This window comes from Lithobates pipiens, unplaced genomic scaffold, assembly GCF_037356315.1.
Source record: "Lithobates pipiens isolate NorthernLeopardFrog02 unplaced genomic scaffold, aLitPip1_a1.2 Scaffold_3, whole genome shotgun sequence".
In the NCBI taxonomy this organism is placed as follows: domain Eukaryota; kingdom Metazoa; phylum Chordata; class Amphibia; order Anura; family Ranidae; genus Lithobates; species Lithobates pipiens.
This window is the reverse complement of record NW_027507790.1, coordinates 76,019,713-76,041,750: the sequence shown is the minus strand read 5'-3', so window position 1 is coordinate 76,041,750 and position 22,038 is coordinate 76,019,713.

The window sequence follows — 22,038 nt, the reverse complement described above, 5'->3', positions numbered from 1 at the left end:
CACAATTGTCCTCCACTCCACTGTGGCAGCAGGCAGGTAAAGTCACCTGGTTGTATCCAGGATGGTAAATATGTGTGTCCTAGATTCAGGCTTTATGCAGACTTTTACAATTAGAGGGGAAGAGTTAATGAGCCCAGCTGAAGTAAGTGGGCTCATTAAGACCTCTACAAAAAACCCCAGCATGCTTAGGGAGATGCTCCATCCTGGAACCAGTTTTGTGTGTATAGACTGGGGAGTCTGAGATCTGTTCTGTGCGGTGAGTTAACGCCTGTGTGGCAAACCCCTACAATAGAGACAGGGACTGGTACAGCACAAGGCTGTACCCAGTTGTTAGACAGGGAGTCTACGTGTGTAGTTAGAGGTCAAGCTGACCAGGATTTATTTTCATGTTTTATTTTTGTTTGGCTGTTATATGTATCACTGCATGTAGCCTAAATAAACCGGATCTTTTGTTTTTTGAACCTACACCGCTGTCTGCTGTGCCTGACTTTGTGTTGTGAACCCATCCAGGGGGTCACACACACCCGCTGCCGAGCTAACCCCTCACAGTTGGTGGAGAATGCGGGCACTTTTTTTTTTGTTAAGGCCAGCATGGAGGAGATACTGAGACAGCTGGCTCTAGCAAATGCAAACCAGCAACAAGCAAATGCAAATCAGCAGCAAACAAATGCAGGTTTACAAAAGAGCCTTGCAGCCCAGCAGCAGATAAATGCAACTTTGCAGCAGAGTTTGGAAAATCAGCAGAAGGCTCACCAGCAGAGTTTGGAAGCTCAGCAACAAGCCCAGCAGCGATCTGAAGCCCGCTTCATAGACCTGTTGCAGAAGCAAGAGCAGAATTTTCAACAGAAAATAGAGACATTAATACAGCAACGTCCGCAGACCAATGAAGCAAGTGGTTACAATAATACCGCATCCTTTGGTGTGAGCCGTTTACTGACAAAAATGACTGGAGAGGATGATCCGGAGGTGTTTTTGACCACATTTGAAAGGACTGCTGAAAGGGAAAAGTGGCCTAAGGAGCAATGGGCTGGACTGGTGGCCCCTCTGTTAACTGGGGAATCGCAGAAAGCTTATTATGACCTAGAGCCTGACCAAGCAAAAGACTATGTGGTGCTAAAAGCAGAAATATTGGCACGGCTGGGTGTCACCCTGGCCGTCCGGGCTCAGCGTGTGCATAACTGGACTTTTCAGGTTGGAAAACCTCCCAGGTCTCAAATGTATGATCTCATTCACCTGAGCAGGAAGTGGCTGCAGCCAGAGACTTTGACTGCACCAAACATTGTGGAACGTGTTGTTATGGATCGTTTCCTGAGAGCTCTTCCTACTGCCATCCAAAAATGGGTAAGCCATGGAGACCCAGAAAATGCAGATAAACTTGTGGATCTGGTTGAGAGGTACTTGGCTACAGAGAACCTGACCACCTCTTCCAGGGACTCACGGACTTTCCCCCCTAAGACCAGATCATCCCCAGTGACGGGTAAGATGACTCCAAGGGGTGAGGGTGGAGAGAGTGAGAGGGTGGGAGTTCTACCTAAGGTCTGGCGGGAGCAGCCCAGGAAGCCCAGGCTGCAAGAGGCAGCGAAAAAGATTATTTGCTACCGCTGCCGGCAAGAGGGACATATTGCAGCCAATTGCCCAGTTGTGGATGAGCCTATGCAATGTGACTTTATAAGGGAGAGACGTCAGTCGCTGTTTGCGACAGTTGCATGCACTGCCATTCGGGGACCTGAGAGACATTTATGTAAAATGTGTATTAATGGTAGGCATGTTGATGTGTTGCTAGATTCAGGTAGCCTGGTAACATTGATAAAAGCTGAATTAGTTACTACAGAGGTCTCTGGGAAGAACAGGGTGGCTGTTATTTGTGTGCATGGGGACACCCGAGAGTATCCTGTAACTTCAGTGTTTTTTGAGACCCCCAAAGGTAACCTCTCTCATCAGGTGGGGTTAGTGTCTCACTTACCACATGATGCTATTGTGGGAAGGGATTTTCCAAAATTCTGGGAACTCTGGGATTGTCCTGAGCCCCCCACTGGTGCCCCTATAGACCAGGAAGATGACCAGAATTCCTCTGGGAGTGGTGAGGACTCTCCTGAATTTCCCTTGTCGGTATTGGCGGGGGAAACTCGAGAAACTGGGGAGGAGCCAACATCCTCAGTTGAAAACATGCCGTCTGTGGAGTTTTCGGACCTTGAGGTTCACAGGGAAAATTTTGCCACAGAACAGTTAAAAGACCCCACCCTAATAAAGGCACGGGAAAATGTGGTGAAAATAGATGGCGAGTTAGTGAACCCAGATAAGACTTGCACTTACCCGTACTTCACTTTGGAAAGGGACCTGCTGTTTCGAGTGGCTCAAAGGGCAGAAGAAACCATTGAGCAACTTGTGGTGCCCAAACCTTACAGGAAGTTGGTGTTAGAATTGGCCCATGGGCACATTCTGGGAGGTCATCTGGGGACCGAAAAAACCAGAGAGAGGGTACTGTAGAGATTCTATTGGCCTGGGGTCATGAAGGAAACAGAAAATTATTGTTCCTCCTGCCCTGTGTGTCAGAAGTCGGCACCTATGCCACATTTCCGTAACTCGCTGGTACCTCTTCCTATCATTGAGGTCCCCTTTGAAAGGATCGCAATGGATTTGGTAGGTCCGATAATGAAGTCCGCTAGGGGGCATCAGTACATTTTGGTTATATTGGACTATGCCACCCGTTATCTGGAAGCCATTCCTCTTCGAAATACCTCGGCCAAAACCATAGCCAAAGAGCTATCTCTTGTTTTTAGCCGCGTGGGTATTTGTAAGGAACTGCTTACGGACCAAGGTACACCCTTTATGTCCCGGGTTATGAAAGAATTATGCAAGTTGTACAAAGTGAAGCAATTGCGTACATCTGTGTATCACCCCCAAACAGATGGGTTGGTTGAAAGATTCAACAAAACCCTAAAACAAATGTTAAAGAAGGTGGTGGATAGAGATGGAAAGAATTGGGATTGTCTAATACCCTATCTGATGTTTGCCATTAGGGAGGTACCCCAATCCTCTACGGGTTTCTCACCCTTCGAGTTGCTCTATGGGAGACACCCAAGAGGGCTGCTGGATATCGCCAAGGAAACTTGGGAAAATGAGAGTTCTCCTCACAGGAGTGTGATTGAGCATGTTGCCCTGATGCAAGATAGAATTGCACAGGTAATGCCAATTGTAAAGGAACATTTAACCAAAGCGCAGTTAGCACAGCAGAGAGTGTACAACCGTGGGGCCAAGACACGTACTTTTTCCCCGGGGGATAGGGTCTTGGTGCTAGTCCCTACGGTTGAAAGCAAATTTCTGGCCAAATGGCAAGGTCCATATGAAGTAATTGAAAAAATTAGTGAGGTGAACTACAGGGTTAGACAGCCAGGAAGGCGAAAGCCGGATCAGATCTATCACGTCAATCTGCTGAAAGCCTGGAGGGATAGGGAATCCCTAGTCGCAGAGACTTTGTCACAAGTACAGCCTGATTGCTTAGTTGCTGAGGTTGGAATAGCAGACACCTTATCGAAAGCCCAACAACAGGAGGTTAAAGAGTTTGTACTTCGTAACAAAGAGATTTTCTCTGAGCTTCCGGGACAAACATCTGGCGTAGAGCATGACATTATCACCCCGCCAGGAGAAAGGGTAAAACTAAAACCTTATAGAATACCAGAGGCCCGACGGGAGGCAATACTTGGGGAGGTTCAAAGGATGTTGGATTTGGGTGTGATAGAGGAGTCCCAGAGTGACTGGTCCAGTCCTATCGTACTAGTGCCCAAACCTGATGGGAGCTGGCGGTTTTGTAACGATTTTCGACAATTAAATAAAGTTACAAAATTTGACACCTACCCCATGCCGCGTATAGATGAGTTGATTGACCGGCTGGGAACAGCCCGATATATGACAACTCTTGATCTCACCAAAGGGTATTGGCAAATTCCCCTGGCCGAGTCGGCCAAGGAGAAAACTGCGTTTGTAACCCCAGATGGGGCATTCCAATATAAGAGAATGCCGTTTGGGTTACAGAATGCACCGGCAACATTCCAGCGGAAAATGGATAAAATTCTGAGGCCCCATCAGAAATATGCTGCAGCTTACCTGGATGATGTGATTATCCATAGCACAGACTGGGTCTCACATTTGCCAAAAGTACAAGCAGTCCTAGACTCTATCCGGGAAGCTGGGTTTACGGCCAATCCAAAGAAGTGTACCATTGGACAGGAGGAGGCCAAATATCTTGGGTACACTATTGGGAGGGGGGTGATAAAACCCCAAGTCAATAAAGTCGAGGCCATACAGAGTTGGCCACGTCCCAACAGCAAGAAACAGGTACGAGCCTTTCTGGGAATCGCTGGCTATTATCGACGATTCATTCCCCATTTTGCTTCTCAGGCTGTGCCCCTCACCAACCTGACAAAAGGGAAAGAGTCGGTTATGGTTAAATGGTCCCCAGAGGCTGAGGAAGCATTTCAGTCCTTAAAAACAGCCTTATGTAGCCAGCCAGTGTTGTACTCACCAGACTTCTCTAAGGACTTTGTTGTACAAACTGATGCATCAGACGTTGGGTTAGGAGCAGTGTTATCCCAGGTCTGGAACGGGGAAGAGCACCCAGTCATTTACCTCAGCAGGAAGTTAAAGTCCCATGAGGTAAATTACTCCACGATTGAGAAGGAATGTTTAGCAGTGAAGTGGGCTCTAGATTCCCTTCGGTACTATCTGCTAGGTAGGCACTTTGACCTGGTGACTGATCACGCTCCTTTAAAGTGGATGGCTCAGAACAAGGAGACCAATAGAAGGGTAAATAGGTGGTTCCTGGCCCTACAGGAATTTAACTTTACAGTTAAGCATCGCCCTGGTGTTAAAATGGGGAATGTGGATGCTTTGTCTCGGATACATGCGTGTCTGACTGCTGGTGTTACAACCCCAAGGTTGAAACAAGAGGGGGGGGTATGTGGCAGCAGGCAGGTAAAGTCACCTGGTTGTATCCAGGATGGTAAATATGTGTGTCCTAGATTCAGGCTTTATGCAGACTTTTACAATTAGAGGGGAAGAGTTAATGAGCCCAGCTGAAGTAAGTGGGCTCATTAAGACCTCTACAAAAAACCCCAGCATGCTTAGGGAGATGCTCCATCCTGGAACCAGTTTTGTGTGTATAGACTGGGGAGTCTGAGATCTGTTCTGTGCGGTGAGTTAACGCCTGTGTGGCAAACCCCTACAATAGAGACAGGGACTGGTACAGCACAAGGCTGTACCCAGTTGTTAGACAGGGAGTCTATGTGTGTAGTTAGAGGTCAAGCTGACCAGGATTTATTTTCATGTTTTATTTTTGTTTGGCTGTTATATGTATCACTGCATGTAGCCTAAATAAACCGGATCTTTTGTTTTTTGAACCTACACCGCTGTCTGCTGTGCCTGACTTTGTGTTGTGAACCCATCCAGGGGGTCACACACACCCGCTGCCGAGCTAACCCCTCACACCACCTTCCATCACGCCAAGCTCACGTTTTTCTGCAAAAAGGCAGGCTTCCGTGGGTCTAATGACTGATAGCCAGCCAACTACTGCCATATAAACTGGTGGACTCGGAGGCCTTTCGAAAATTTGTAGCTATTGGAACACCACAATGGAAGGTGCCAGGAAGGAAGTATTTCTCAGAGAAGGGCATCCCAGAGCTATATGGCAATGTACAGCGGCAAGTGAATGTATCTCTGGCACACAGTGTTGGTGCCAAGATACATCTGACCACAGACACGTGGTCTAGCAAACACGGGGAGGGAAGGTATATCACTTTTACTGCCCACTGGGTGAACCTTCTGACAGCCGTCAAGCATGTAACCCGTGGCACCCGTGTAGATTTGGTTTTACCGCCACAGATTGCATGCAGGCCTGGCTCTTCTCCTCCTCCTCCCTCTCCTCCTCGGCTGACTCCTCCTTTTCCGCTGCTAGCGTCTCTTCAGCTGCGCCGCCCAAGCTCCCCAGAACCTATTCGACATGCCAGGTGAGACGTTGCCATGCCGTGCTGCGTCTGTTGTGCCTGGAAGCCAAGAGCCACACTGGCACGGCACTCCTTTCAGCTTTGCGTTCACAGGCAGATCAGTGGCTAACACCGCTCAATTTGACAGTTTGTAAAGTGGTGTGTGACAACGGTGCCAATTTGCTTAGCGCATTGAAACAGGGCAAAATTACGCACGTGCCATGCATGGCACACGTCTTAAACTTGGTCGTGCAGCGATTCGTTGTCAAATACCCTGGGGTCCAGGACATCTTGCGGCAGGCAAGGAAAATCTCAGCCCATTTCAGATCTTACACGGCCATGGCTCACCTTGCTGACATTCAGCGGCGACACAATCTGCCAGTCAGACGTCTTATTTGCGATTGCCCGACGCGATGGAACTCAACCTTCTATATGCTTGATAGGCTGCTCCAGCAGAAACGTGCAGTTAACGTCCACCTGTATGAACTCTGCGGCAGAACAGGTTCTGGGGAGCTGGGGTTTTTTTCACCGCGCCAGTGGCTGCTCATGCGCGACGCATGCAGACTTCTGTGGCCATTTCAGGAGATCACCAAACTGGTCAGTCGCAGCCATGGCGCCATCAGTGACATGGTACCTTATGCCTTCTTTATGGAGCGTGCATTGCGTCGTGTCATTGATCAAGCTGTGGAGGAGCAGGAGCGGGAAGATGAGGAAGTCGCAATGCTGGATGAATTCCCAGGGGGGGGCTACTCTATCTGAGACAAGTGAACAACAGGAGTCAGAGGAGGATGGTGCCAGGGCGGATGAGGAGGAGGAAGAAGAGCATGCTTTAAACCTTTCTGGGATCCCTGTTGTGCGTGGATGGGGAGAGGAGAATGAAGAGGACGACATTATCCTGGATGATGAGCAGGAGCCAGGCCACCACACCGCTTCCAGTTTAGTGCAAATGGGGGCCTTTATGCTCTAGTGTTTTAATAGGGACCCCCGTATAAAAAGCATAAGGGTCAAGAACCAGTACTGGGTCGGTTTGAAGATGTGTTGGTGACTTCTGATATGAGGTCATTCTTTCAGCCGACCCATCGACAGGTGTCATCCGGATCCAGCATCAGGGAATGCCTAGACCGTCAGGTGTCCGACTACATCGGGTTAACGGCCGATGTGGACGATCTGAGGAGTGATGAACCCCTGGACTACTGGGTGGGCAGGCTTGACCTCTGGCCAGAGCTTGCCCAATTTGCAATCGAACTGTTGGCTTGCCCCTCGTCCAGTGTCCTGTCCGAAAGGACGTTCAGCGCAGCAGGACGGATCGTGACCGATAAGCAAACTCGCCTAGCTCACGACAATGTTAACTACCTCACATTTCTAAAAATGAATAAGGCATGGATCTCGGAGGAATTCAACACATGTGACCAGTAGACCATGTATATGTCTAGAAACGATTTTTTTAATCGAGCACACAGACCTTCTTTCTTCATTTGGCTCACTTCCTGTACAAAAAAAGAACACCGTACTATATGCCCGTACCCTACTGTTTGAAGAGGTTGAGCGGTGCAATATTTCTCCTGGGGCTGCTTATTATGAGGGGCTCCCACCATCCCTGTGCTGTGCTGACTTCCTCCTGGGGCTGTACCTCTGCTGTGCATATTATGAGGGGCTCCCACCATCCCTGTGCTATGCTCATTATGAGGGGCTCCCACCATCCCTGTGCTATGCTCATTATGAGGGGCTCCCACCATCCCTGTTCTGTGCTGACTTCCTCCTGGGGCTGCTTATTATGAGGGGCTCCCACCATCCCTGTGCTGTGCTGACTTCCTCCTGGGGCTGTACCTCTGCTGTGCATATTATGAGGGGCTCCCACCATCCCTGTGCTATGCTCATTATGAGGGGCTCCCACCATCCCTGTGCTATGCTGACTTCCTCCTGGGGCTGCTTACGGTGCAGGTGTCAGTGCTGTATATCACAGTGCTGGTGTCAGTGCTGTATATCACGGTCCTGGTGTCAGTGCTTTATGTCACGCTGCTGATGTCAGTGCTCTCTATCACGGTGCTGGTGTCAGATCACTCTATCACGGTGCAGGTGTCATTGCTGTATGTTACGCTGCTGATGTCAGTGCTCTCTATCACGGTGCTGGTGTCAGATCACTCTATCACGGTGCAGGTGGCATTGCTGTATGTCACGCTGCTGATGTCAGTGCTCTCTATCACGGTGCTGGTGTCAGATCACTCTATCACGGTGCAGGTGTCATTGCTGTATGTCACGCTGCTGATGTCAGTGCTCTCTATCACGGTGCTGGTGTCAGATCACTCTATCACGGTGCAGGTGTCATTGCTGTATGTCACGCTGCTGATGTCAGTGCTCTCTATCACGGTGCTGGTGTCAGATGACTCTATCACGGTGCAGGTGTCAGTGCTCTATATCACGGTGCTGGTGATTAGGGATGAGCTTCGTGTTCGAGTCGAACGTACGTTCGACTCGAACATTGGCCGTTCGGCCGTTCGGCGAATTCCGAACGTTTTGGCCGTTCGCGTCAAAATTCGAGTGACGCGCGCGCGGACCACAATGCACTGCGTTGGCGCAGTGCATTGCTGCCCGATGATTGGCCAAGCATGCACTGTGACCCCGCATGCTTGGCCAATCGCAGCGCCGGCAGCGAGGAGAGCCATGATTGGCCACAGGCATCCTGCCTGTGGCCAATCATAGCTCAGGCTGTGTAGTGCACGCCCCACACTATATAAGGCCGCCTTTAAGGCGGCCTCCTGTAGTGTGTTACTTTGCATCTGAAGCAGTGGGTGTTCTGTGTACCTTCAACACAGTACACACCAATCGTTTTTGGCTGATTTCCTATCTTGCTGCTGTGTAGTGGTTGTTGTCTGTGCCCTGACTGCAGTATACACCACTATATTCACCTCACCTATATAGCTAGTGATCTAGCTTTAACCACTTAACAACTGCCCATTGCCGATTAACGGCTTCAGGGCGGTTGTTTAACTCAGAGAGGCCGTTAATTAACGGCCTCCCAGAATTCTGCTCTCGCGTGCCCCGAGGTGTGCGCACTCGAGAGCATCCGTGACCGCCGGGTCCATAGGACCCGGCGCATCACGGTAAACGGCCGCTCATAGCGGCTGTTTACCACGTGATTGCTCCGTCAAATGACGGAGTGATCACTTGGAAACAAACCGGCGTCATGTTATGACGCCTGTTCCTACCTCCCCTTTCTGTACCGATCGGTACAGCGGAGGGGAAAGAGATCGGTGTCAGCAGCGATGTGGGCTGCATCTGCAGTGCCCACATCGCTGCTCACCGAATTTAACCCCTCAATTCCCTGCCAATACTCTGCAATACCAGTGCATACTCTGCAGTACCCTGCCATTACTCTGCAGTACCCCGCCATTACTCTGCAGTACCCCGCCATTACTCTGCAGTGCAGTACCCCGCCATTACTCTGCAGTGCAGTACCCCGCCATTACTCTGCAGTGCAGTACCCTGCCATTACTCTGTAGTACCCCGCCATTACTCTGCAGTGCAGTACCCCGCCATTACTCTGCAGTGCAGTACCCTGCCATTACTCTGCAGTGCAGTACCCCGCCATTACTCTGCAGTGCAGTACCCTGCCATTACTCTGCAGTACCCCGCCATTACTCTGCAGTGCAGTACCCCGCCATTACTCTGCAGTGCAGTACCCTGCCATTACTCTGCAGTGCAGTACCCTGCCATTACTCTGTAGTACCCCGCCATTACTCTGCAGTGCAGTACCCCGCCATTACTCTGCAGTGCAGTACCCTGCCATTACTCTGCAGTGCAGTACCCCGCCATTACTCTGCAGTACCCCGCCATTACTCTGCAGTGCAGTACCCCGCCATTACTCTGCAGTACCCCGCCATTACTCTGCAGTGCAGTACCCCGCCATTACTCTGCAGTGCAGTACCCTGCCATTACTCTGCAGTGCAGTACCCTGCTATTACTCTGTAGTACCCCGCCAATACCCCGCCAATACTCTGTAATACCCTGCCATAAATTGCCATACCCAGCCATACTCAGAGATACCCAGCCATACTCGGTGATACCCTGAAATACCCAGCCATAGACGCCCCCCACCCCTCACCGCCCTCCGGTGCTTCTACCAACTCGCCAGTACGATCAAAGCCAGAATCTTTTTTTTATTTTTTATTTCAGGCTTCCCAGCCTAGAGGTGAGATGTGGGGTCATATTGTCCCCCCAGATTTCACTGTAAAGAGGACCTGTCACCCCATATTCCTATTACAAGGGATGTTTACATTTCTTGTAATAGGAATAAAAGTGATCAAAAATATATTTTTGGTAAAAAAAATGTCAAACTAAAATAAATAAAGTAAAATGAACAATAAAAAAATAAAATAAAAATTAAAGCGCCCATGTCCCCATGTGCTCGCATGTGCCACACATGTGAGGTATCGCCGAGAATGTTAGAGCGAGAGCAATAATTCTAGTCCTAGACCTCCTCTGCAACTCAAAACATGTAACCAGTAAAAAAATATTTAAAGCGTCGCCTATGGGGATTTTTTAAGTAGCGACGTTTGGCGCCATTCCACGGGCATGTGCAATTTTGAAGAGTGACATGTTTGATATCTATTTACTCAGCATAACTTCATCTTTCACTTTATGCAAACATTGGGCTAACAAGTGGTTAATAATAGAGCTTGCAGTCAGTAGTGTTAGGAGTGCGTGCTGTCTGCGTGCTCTGTACCCAGTACATACCGCTATAATATAGGGCAGGCCCCTACTTTCAAACATCCAACTTACAAACATCTCCTACTTGCAAACGCAAGGAGACAGCAGCAAGTGAGATGAAAAAAGATGGACGACAAAACAAATTATACAGGGGTGATAACCCTTCCCTATGTTTTCCAAAAAGCTTAAAGATAGTTTTTTTGACTGGAGCTACACTTTAAAAATGTACCGGTTGAAAATGACAAACAGATTCAACTTAACACAACAAACCTACACAGTCCCTGTCTTGTTTGCACCGCCTGTATACTGCTGTTCTGAGTATATAGGGCCTGGGGGCCACACGCATTTCCTTTTTTTAATATGGGTACGGGGTTCCCCTTAATATGCGTACAAGACCCAAATAGGCTGGTAATGGGCAGGGAGGGCTACCCATGCCATGTTTCTCAATGATTTTCAACCATATTGCAGGAACCAGATATAACATTAAAACCGCAAGCAGTTTTAAATGGTGTTATTTCCGTTTAATGTCATTTTGTGCAGGGACTGTTCTAAACACGGGAAACACGTGGCACTTCACAGGCATACTACAGACACCCCGCAGGCACCATATTTAAAGGAATATTTCACTTTTTTTTTTCACTTTAATCGTCATTAAAATCAGTGCTCCCGCCAAAACGGTAGTTTTTAAAACTTTTTTTTGCAGTGACCCATGTCCCCTGAGGCAGGAGGCAGGTCGCCAAACCCTTTTTAGGACACTATCTTGCATATTAGCCGTTAAAATGAGCACTTTCCAATTCGAACGTTCGAGTCCCATAGACTTCAATGGGGTTCTAACGTTCGTACCGAACGCGGGGGTCGTTCGCAAGTTCTGGTGCGAACCGAACCGGGGGGTGTTCGGCTCATCCCTACTGGTGATCATCTCCTGCACCCTCTTCTTTGGCTACCCTGACCTTCCCTCTCCTCCATTGCCTTCATGCGCTCCACAGTCCTGAATTTTCACAATTTCACATATAAAAAAAGAATGCTTGTAGTTGTCGATCCCAGATACACCTCATACATGTGTTATGTCATTGGCCATGTGGTGGGACTATGTGTGCACAGCTATTAATTATTTTGTGGCTGCAAATATGACCTGTAGGTTTGTAAAGTTTGCCTCCCATTGAAGTCAATGGGGCCCACCGCGAACGTTACGGTTCGCGAACTATCGGCCGCGTTCGCGTTTCAGGTTCGCGAATAGTCCCGTCGGAAGTTCGTCCATCACTAATCTTAAGTGAATCGGGTAAAGATAATTCATAAGCAACCTCATTAAGTTTCTTTTTGACTGGGAATGGTCCCACAAATTTAGGTGCCACTTTTCACATGATCTCGATGAGAGTCTAGAGAACTGGAAAAAATTAAGATGTCATCTAGGTAAACAATCAAAAATATATCCAGGAAGTCTCGGAATATGTCATTGACAAAGTGTTGGAAGGTAGCCGGGGCATTGCATAGTCCAAAGGGCATCACCAGGTATTCATAGTGGCCGAATCGGGTGCGAAAAGCTGTCTTCCACTCATCCCCTTGACGGATGCAGACTAAATTGTAGGCCCCCCGTAGAACTAGTTTGGTGAAAATGGTTGCCGACCTTAAGCCCTGAAACTTGATACATGACCCCTCAGTTAGAAAAAAGGCCAGGGTCAGGATAACAGAGATCAATCGTAGTCAAACAAGCCGGGTCAAACACAGGAAACAGATCGGATCACAGGAATAGGAAGTCACGGGAACAGGTATGAGCTGCAGATCAGACAGCAAAGACACAGTGCTGCTGAGGTGTTTAAATAAGGCAGCCTGTTGCCAATCACTGAAATTAGTCTGCACTATTTTAACCCCTAGGTGGCAGATTCATGACACCAATATTTCTCCAAGAGCATGCGATGGAGACATGTTCTTAAGAAACTGCATTACTGCCTGGGGAGATGGCTCCTCTGGGTTTGTCCCATACTGTCTCATATAATATCTCTTTGCCCTCATGATGACAGTCTCAGTTATATTATGGAACATTCGAGGAATACATGACCCCTTAAAATGCACTATGGTGTCCACTGCACTTCAGAAACACTTACCTGCTATTCGTGCCCTACAGGACACTGTATCATGGCTAATCTTTGCCTGGGTGAGGAAAGTGTACCACTCTACCCACACTAATTACTCCAGGGGTGTAAGCGTGTTACTTAATAACTCATTGGACTTCCATGAAATGGACCACTTCGTAGCTACAGAAGGGAAATATGTTTTTTTTAGCTTGAAACATATATACTGTGAAATGTATTTTAGCATTTGTGTGTCCCTCCTCCTTTCAATGGTAACATTTTACATGCTCTGTTGATGTACCAACTGGGTTATCCTGATTTATCAATATTCATTTTGGGGGATTTTAACTGTTACATAGATCCTAATCTTGACAAGCAACCCTGTTACTACAGCGCAAGGTGCCCATTGTACAGCCATAAGGAAATTTATGGAGCAGGTGGGCTGGATAGATCCTTGGCGATATGTGTATCCAGGAGAGAGGCTTTTCTTCTGCTTTTCTAAAATGCACTCTTCCCTATCAAGGATAGATCTCTGCCTATGCTCTCCAATGGCTGAGCGATATGTGTCCGATATTACGTTCTTAGGAGGATTTCGGATCACTCTTCGATATTGGTGAGCTTGTTGGTCAGCCCTAGGTCCACCTTGCAGCGTGCTCCCTAAAAGCTCAATGCTTTTTAGCTTAATCTCCTCCCTGTCCCAGACAAGGTAAAAGCAAACATTTTTGACTACTGGCAGACACACATGGAACACCGTCCATGGAGTTCTGCTTGGGAGGACTTCAAAGTCTTCCTTTGGGGGGCTATTTATCTCTGAAATTCAGGCCATCAAGAGGGCCATGCCCACTCAAGGGGACCAGGTGGCTCAGCTGGTGCATCAATTAGAGGAGAAGTTTATAGCAGACCCATCTGATGAGAACAGAGATGGTTGGTTATCTGCACAGGAATCGCTCTCCCGCATTACCACCTCTGCGGCTGAGAGGAAACTATTTTTCAACAGATCCCTCCTGGACCGAGGGTGTGCTGCTGCAAATTCTGCAAGTAGACCCAGAAGCCTGTCTGGGGCCTACTAATCCTGAGGCGGTCCTTAGGCTGTCTTGTCTGTGTGGAAGAAGCCAAGCCAAGAGAGCCAGGATGAAGGCTGGTCTCTCAGGAGGGCCTGGTGACTTGTTCGGGGGACGCACCTATATCTAAACTACCCTGACAGTACTGCCATGTCAGCTTGTTCTGGTACTGTCAAGCTGTTCTACAATCTAAACAAGGTAACTAGCTCCTGGCTGCTAAGTCTGTGAGAGAGACTTATCCAAGAGTTCTACTGGCTGCTCAGTCTGAGAGAGACTTATCCAGGAGTTCTGCTGGCTGCTAAGAGGCTTGTTCAGACATTCTTCTGGTTGCTAGGTCTGTGTGAGAGACCTACCCAGGTATCCAAGATCTTCTAAAAGAAAGCTGTTTTGTCCTTTGGATTCAAGGACTCTGTAAGTGATCTGCTAAAAAGGGTATCTGAAACCTCCCCTGACCCTCTCTCCTACTATTTTTTTCAAGTTCTCATTAAAGCATTGAAAAAGACCTGAAGTGACTGGCGCTTCAAATCTGTTCTAAATTCCCATTATAGCCATGGACTCAGCTCTGGGGTGAATGTAAGCTCACTCCCTGTATCTGGACATACCTCTATGCTCCCAGTATACCCAGGGGGGCACTACAATTAGACTATCCCCCACGCACCAATCACTGCTGACTGTCCAAGTATCGGGTGAAGCATCGGGAACATTTGCTCAAGTACAAGTACTAGTATCGGTATCGGGACAACCCTAGTTTAGATCAAAGCATATTCATGTGTTAAAATGGCCCAGTCAAAGTCCAGACCTAAATCCAATTGAGAATCTGTAGCAAGACTTGAAAATTGCCATTCACAGATGCTTACATAGTGGTGTAGTGGTTAGCACTCTCACCTAGCAGTAAAAAGAGTAGCTGGTTCAAATCCCAACCACGACACTACCTGTCTGGAGTTTGCATGTTCTCCCTGTGCCTGTGTGGGTTTCCTGCCACACTCCAAAGACATGCATGTAGGTTAATTGGCTTCTGTCCAAAAAAATTGGCCCTAATATATGAACATCCCTACCTTCAAGGAGGGTAGGGTTGTTAATATATTAGGGCCAATTTTTTTGAAGGTAGGGACCGATGTGAGTGTGCAATGTACAGGGATAGGGACAATTGTAGACACTCACTCAGGTTACACTGGATGGACTGGTGTCTTTATTCAACCTTACGAAACTGTAACTATGCAAAGCTGATAGAGACATACCCAAAATGACTTGCAGCTGTAATTGCAGAAAAAGGTGGTCCTACAAAGTATTGACTAGGGGGGTTGAATACAAATGCATGCCACATATTATTCTGAAAACCATTTATCATTTTCCTTCTACTTCACAATTATGTGCCACTTTGTTGCGGTCTATCACATAAAATCCCAATAAAATACATTTACATTTTGGTTGTAACATGAAAAAATTTCAATGTGTATGACAACTTTTTCAAGGCACTGTACCCTCAAATTAAACCTGAGAGTGTGGACTTTCAGTCCATTATATAACTATAGTTTGAATATGTTTTGGTAAATACCTGAAAAAAAATTAAAATTGTGCCTGTGTCCACATATATATGGACCTAACTGCATATGTGCATAGAGATGCATTTAGAGGCGAAAAAAAGTCAAACACCCTAATGCCACGTACACACGATCAGACTAATCCGCCGGACTTTCCAGCAGAGGTCCGCCAGACTTTCTGAACCAGCGGACTTGCGCCCACACGTCCACACACGAACTGACTTTTCCGGCAGTCTAGGTCCGGCGGACAATCCGCCGAACTTTTGGCGGAGGTCCGCCGGACTTTCCAATTGAACAGACTTGCCCACAGATGGACTAAAATCCGTTAATTTTGAACGTGACTCCAGGTACGACGGGACAGGAGAATCAGTAAGATTGACACCTCGCAAGCTCCGTCGCCTGGTATGGGTTTTAAGGGTAACCCCTACGCTGAAAAAAGGCGTGGGGGTCCCCCCAAAGTCCATACCAGACCCTAATCCGAGCATGCAGCCTGGCCAGTCAGGAAAGGGGGTGACATCATAAGGGGCGGGGTCACCATGTGAAATCACCCAGTGGCCCCGCCCCTTATGCCTATATAAGTCGCCATGCAACGCGTCCCTGGCATTACAGCTGGAGAGAGCGTTGTGTCAACATCGGAAGAAGAAGGCATGGCGACAGCGATGAATGATAAGACCGGGCCAACGTTAGTAAAAGAGCTGGAAGAAGATAGCGGAGGAGCCCAAAAGAAGAACCAAAGAGTGGGAGAAGAAGACCTCCGAAGTCGGAAGAAGACCCCCGGACGGCGGCGATGAAGGAGAAAGCCGAGCTCCTCCGCTAGTAAAAGAGCGGTAAAAGAGCAGAAGATAGCGGAGGAGCCCTGCGAGAAGACCCCCAAAGTCGGAAGAAGACCCCTGGAGCGGTCTAATAAACTACTTTAAAAACCTGTGTAGTGTGTTTTTTTATTGACACTTCTTCCCCCAGGGGAATGGGTAGGGGTATGATGTACCCCATACTCATGCACATAGGTTGGGGGGCCCGGGATCTGGGGGCCCCCTTATTAAAGATTCCGATAAGACACCAACAACCAACGTTCAGGGTTGTCGGGAAGAGGCCCTTGTCCCCCATCAACATGGGGACAAGGTGCTTTAGGGTGGGGGCTGCAGGACACCCCCCTTTCACAAAACATCCACCCCCCATGTTGAGGGCACGTGGCCTGGTACGGTTCAGGAGGGAGGACGCTCGCTCGTCCCCACCCCCTTTCCTGATTGGCCGGGCTGCGTGCTCAGATAAGGGTCTGGTATGGACTTTGGGGGGACCCCCACACCGTTTTTTCGGCGTAGGGGTTACTCTTAAAACCCATACGAGGCGACGGGGCTTGCGAGGTGTTAATTCCGCCGATGGAGGCAGCGACATTGACTTCCTTTGCTAGTCCCGTGGTACCTGAAGTCACGTTAAAAATTAATGGACTTTACTCCATGTGTGGGCAAGTCCGTTCATTTGGAAAGCCCGGCGGACTAGCACACGGACGGGTGGATTGTCCACCGGACTGCCGAGTCTGGCGGACAATTTTGAGTCAAGACTTCTTTCAAAGTCCGCCGGACTTTTGGGAAGAAAAAGTCTGCCGTAGCCCACACGTGGACAGTGCGATCGTGTGTATGCGGCATTAAAAGCAATGTTTTTTTCCACCCAGTGTGCATAAGGCAAAAAAGTAAAAAGCAAAAATTTGATAGTTGTGCATTCCAGATGTATTAGACTGAAGAGTATGGATTCATCCACCAAAACAACAGGGCTCTGTGCCAGGATTACAGTTTTTTTTTTTTTTTTTAAACAGCGTTTATTTATTGGACACTTAAAGAGGAAGTAAACCCTGATGAGTTTACTTCCTCTTTCATTCCCTGCAAAGGCAAAGCATAATGGACTACTATGCATTGCATAGTAGTCCATTATGTGTCACTTACCTGACACAAGAGCCAGCGAAGTTGCCGCTGTCCCCTGTAGTCCGCCGCATCCATCTTCTTGGTGGGGTCTCGCAGCTCCGCAGCTGTCATTCGGCGAAGCCGTGATGACGTCACTCCCGCGCATGCGCACGGGAGCCGACACGCGCGGCAGCTCCGTCTCTGAGAATGCCGCGCTCACTGCGCCTGCGCGCCGCTGTCTACGGCGCATGCGCCATAGACAGTGGTGCCTGTTTTCGGGCAAATATCTCCTAAACCATATAGGTTTAGGAGATATTTCTTGGACCTACAGGTAAGCCTTAATCTAGGCTTACCTGTAGGTCAAAGTAGTTTGTAAGGGTTTACAACCACTTTAAGGCTCGTACACACTATAAGAAAATCGGGGGAACATTTTTGTCCGAGGAACTTTTGTACAATTTTCATATATATATTGTGTACACAACTTTCTACAGCCAATTCGGACCTTCTGAATGAAAATTTCCAAAGGGACAAGCACCAAAATTTTTCTCGTACAGGAACAGAACAAACGATTTTTGTTTAATGTGTACCGTTTTCGTACGATTTTCATACGAAAGACTGCGTATGATCAGAAACAATAAAAAAACAAAAATAAAAAGCTTTTGTCGTATGAGAATTTTCATCCAAATTTTCCTTCATCGGTTTTGATGTGCTGTGAAACAACAAGGAAAATCAGACGATCGTTTGCCCGATTTTTTTATCGTGTGTACCCCACTTTATGTGATCATTTATTTTACTCACTTTCATTTGTATGTGTATATTCTTTTGTTTCATTTTCATTTACCATCGGTACTGCCCACTTAGCATGCTTTTCAGTGTGAGTGAGACTGAAGTCTCTAGGTATATGATTCTGTGCAATTTCCTTTTTATTAATGTTTGGGATAACCGAGGAACTGCAAGGAAAAAATATCTATTTTGCACGATCATAGGCTCAAGGATTGGATGTTCCCAAATTGATTACAACACTCGATTACCGTCAGCAAGATGATTTTAAAGGCCATCTCTGGGCAAAATACGTCATGATGAGAAAACGTGTACAGCGATATAAGTCAGAACTCCAAAGCTGCATATATGTTTCAGCTCAGTGACACAAAATATTGACGCCAGTTTCAGGAGGACAGCAACAGCAACTTATATATTTCTGTCATGGCAGCTTTTCTTAAATTTCAAAGTGGATTTACATATTGTTGCCTGAAAATGTAAAAGTCACATCGGAAAAGTCAAAACAAATGAAAACTTTCCATCCACCAAGGTTTCACACACATTTATCATACTCATCTCTTTGGTGGGGCCCATGACTTACAGTTTTCTGCTACAGCTGAAGGTCCACTGCATCACTCCATTCATCCTTTGTGTGTCACAGATGACATCGGTTTTGTTCTATTGCCTATCTTCATAAAATTATTTTATACAAGGCATGGTCGCAATTGTCTTTTACAAATAGCTGCTCTTACATCACGATAAAGCTATATTAGCTTTACATTATATTTAATGTCATCATATAAATTTAGTTGGTGGAAATGGAGCAATTTTTTTTCTTGGAAACTGTGGCTGCAGGAAACAAAATCACCTAGTTTATGGCTGGCTTAAATTTAACAGAAGGTAAACTGTATTTACTTTCAAATCTGATAAAGCGCTCTAGATTATCTTAAAAAAAAAAAAAAGTTTTGAATTCAAACTGAACACAGAATCACATTATTAACCACTTGACCACGGGGCACTTAAACCCCCTTCCTAACCAGACCAATTTTCAGCTTTCGGTGCTCTCACACTTTGAATGACAATTACTCCTTTTTTTCACACAAATAGAGCTTTCTTTTAGTAGTATTCAATCACCGCTGGGTTTTCTATTTTTTGCGCTATGAATCAAAGAAGACTGAAAAAAAAATCTTTGTTTCTTTATTGGAGAGTATTGGCAGAGTTTTGGTGAGTATTGACAGAGTATTTCAGAGTATTGCACAGTGTTGCAGAGTATTGGAAGGGCACTACACATCCAGCCTACATCGCTGCTGAAATCTCTCCCCTCTCACTGTACCGATCGGTACAGAGAGGGGAGGGAGGAACCGGCGTCATGACATGATGATCGCTCTGTCATTGACAAGTGATCGCTAACAGTGGCTGTTTACCGTGATCCATGATGTGTCGGGTCTTCCGGACCTAGCGGTCACGGATGTTTGCGGGAGCGCGCCCCAGGGGGCGCACGAGTGCAAGATTCTGGGAGGATGTCCATGGACCACGCTGTAGTCGACTTTCGGCTATGGCCCGCTCGGCAAGTGGTTAACTAACATTCACTCTGTTAAGTGAACAGCCTCTACTTTAAAACCTCACAGTTTTAAACTCTAACCCCACATTTATTGTCTTTTATTTTGTCTCTGCCAGCTTGGCTCAAACAAAAGATTTACTTTGCCAACAGGTACGATTGTTGAGAGCACTATATGTAGCCTCAGTTCCATACAGTATACAGCATTGTGTGCCAGTGAGAGGGACTTCCAGTCTTGGAACAGAATGGGGCTGAGGACAGTTCAGCCATTCAGGGAAGGTTTTGTATTCTATGAATGAATACAAAGCTTCCTTTGATTGGCACAGGCAGACGATCTCTGCCATTATTCATAGAATACAAAGCTCCCCCTGAATGACTAAGTAGCCTAATTTTTTCAAGGAATAGGATGAGAAGTCTCTACCACTGCCAGCACACAGCACTGTATATTACATGTAGCTGAGGTTACATACAGTTACTACAGCCCACCCATCATATACACCTGTTAGTGCAGGAAATAGTAAGCTTGGCTCAAATTATTTAAAGGGACTGAAGTTTAAACCTTCAGTGGCACCTTGCTATGCAAGGCTAGATAGAAAACCTCCCCACTAACCCTTTGTTAAAGAATCTGCAGTCATACCACCAAGTTATTTGGGCAGTCTATATGCCAGATTATAAAATAGGATTCATGTCTCAGTTCACAATTCCACGACTTTAGGGAATGCCATAGTGCTATGTGTTGGGTGTTCAGTGCGCCCCTGTAGCTTTAAAGGAGGGGTGGACCCCTTCCAGGCTACTTGTCCTCACTTATCCATAAATATGCATGTGCTCCCACTGTGGAGAGCCAGAAGCCAGGGCTAAGAACTACAGAAAACAGAGTGCCTGTAGCTTATGCATGCCTTTTCAAATGTATGCAGACTAAACCCCTGTTAATGCATATTGTTAGACAGGTCGATTTGATTTGTCACTGACAAGTTAGTTTGAGCTTAGAAATCTCCATGTATTTGTTTGACATACGTCACTCTTCCAGTGCTCCTTGCTGCAATAGACCAGTTGTAGGTGGGGGCAGTGGCCATGTTTGTAATTTGGTCAACTTCAGAGAATGCCTGTGTAATCTTTCTCTAATGTCAGATCCAAATCACAATCTTCTGCCATGCATCAGTGAGGCACAATGACACCAACCAGAGGATCATTTCTGTGTTGCTGCCTTTTAAATAAAAGTGGTGCAGTCATCTAAGCAGACTGTCCATCAATACTTGCTTTAAGCACTTGAGCTCCAGCTTTTAACCCCCCCCCCCCCTTTTTCATGACCAGCGCACTTATTTTGCTATCCGGCACTGCTACTTTAACTGACAATTACAGTCGTGCAACTCTGTGCACAAATTAAATGTATAGATTTTCAAATGCTTTCTTTTGATGGCATTTGATCACCACTGGGGTTTAAGTTTTTATTAAATGGGGGGGGGGGACCCCAATAAGTGTACATTAACCACTTGCCTTCCGGGACTGAAGTGGCTAATTGGTTTGTGTGAAAATTAACCGCTAGCCGACCAGCCGCCGCAGTTATACTGTGGCAGGTTGGCACGGTTGCGCAAATCACCGTAGGTATACCTCGCTCCTTTAAGACAATCTAGCAAGCACGCCCACCGCATGTTCCCGGAGCCGAAGGACCTCACAGAGGTGATCAAATACAGCCAAAAGAAAGCTCTATTTGTGGTGAAGAAAAAAAATAAAATTTTGTTTGGTTACATCACATGATTGTGCAATTGTCAGTCAGTTAAAGTGACGCAGTGCCATATTGCAAAAATTGGCCTGGTAGGGAAGGAGGCAAATCCTTCCGGGGCTGAAGTGGTTAAAGCATCTACAAGTTATGGGATACACATTCAAAAATTGATCAATCCCAATATACAGTTGATTTGTTGAAAATGGCACGACAAAACCTGTCTGATCATAGAAGGTGCAGTATGCGAAGTATGGTATTACAATACATTGGATGCAAAGGATATCAGAACAAAATAAGCAATGCAGAAGTTAAGCAAGGAAATATTAAAAGAGTTAAAAGAAAGTGAGAGAATGATATGCATGTGTTATGTACAAATGGGAAAAATGTAAGCGAATTTTAGAGATATTTGTGTATGCGTGTAAATGCTGGAACCTTTAGTTCAATCTCTTGTGTGTGTCATGTATGCAGATGTGACCCCCTCCTTTGTGCTCTCATGAAAGAATGTGACTGGGATGAGAGGTCGGTGATAAGCTGGAAGGACACCATGCCAATTTCAGTTTTTTAAACAAAACATTTATAACAAAATGTTCCGGGTTAACAAATCAAATGATAAACAATGTGATCACAATTATTTCTAAATCTGTTTTCCAAACATGGTAAAATGAAGGTTACATTTAACCGTGTATTACACAAATTGAATAAAATTAAGTAATAGAGTATTAATTTTTAATGTGAGTTTAACAATTTTAT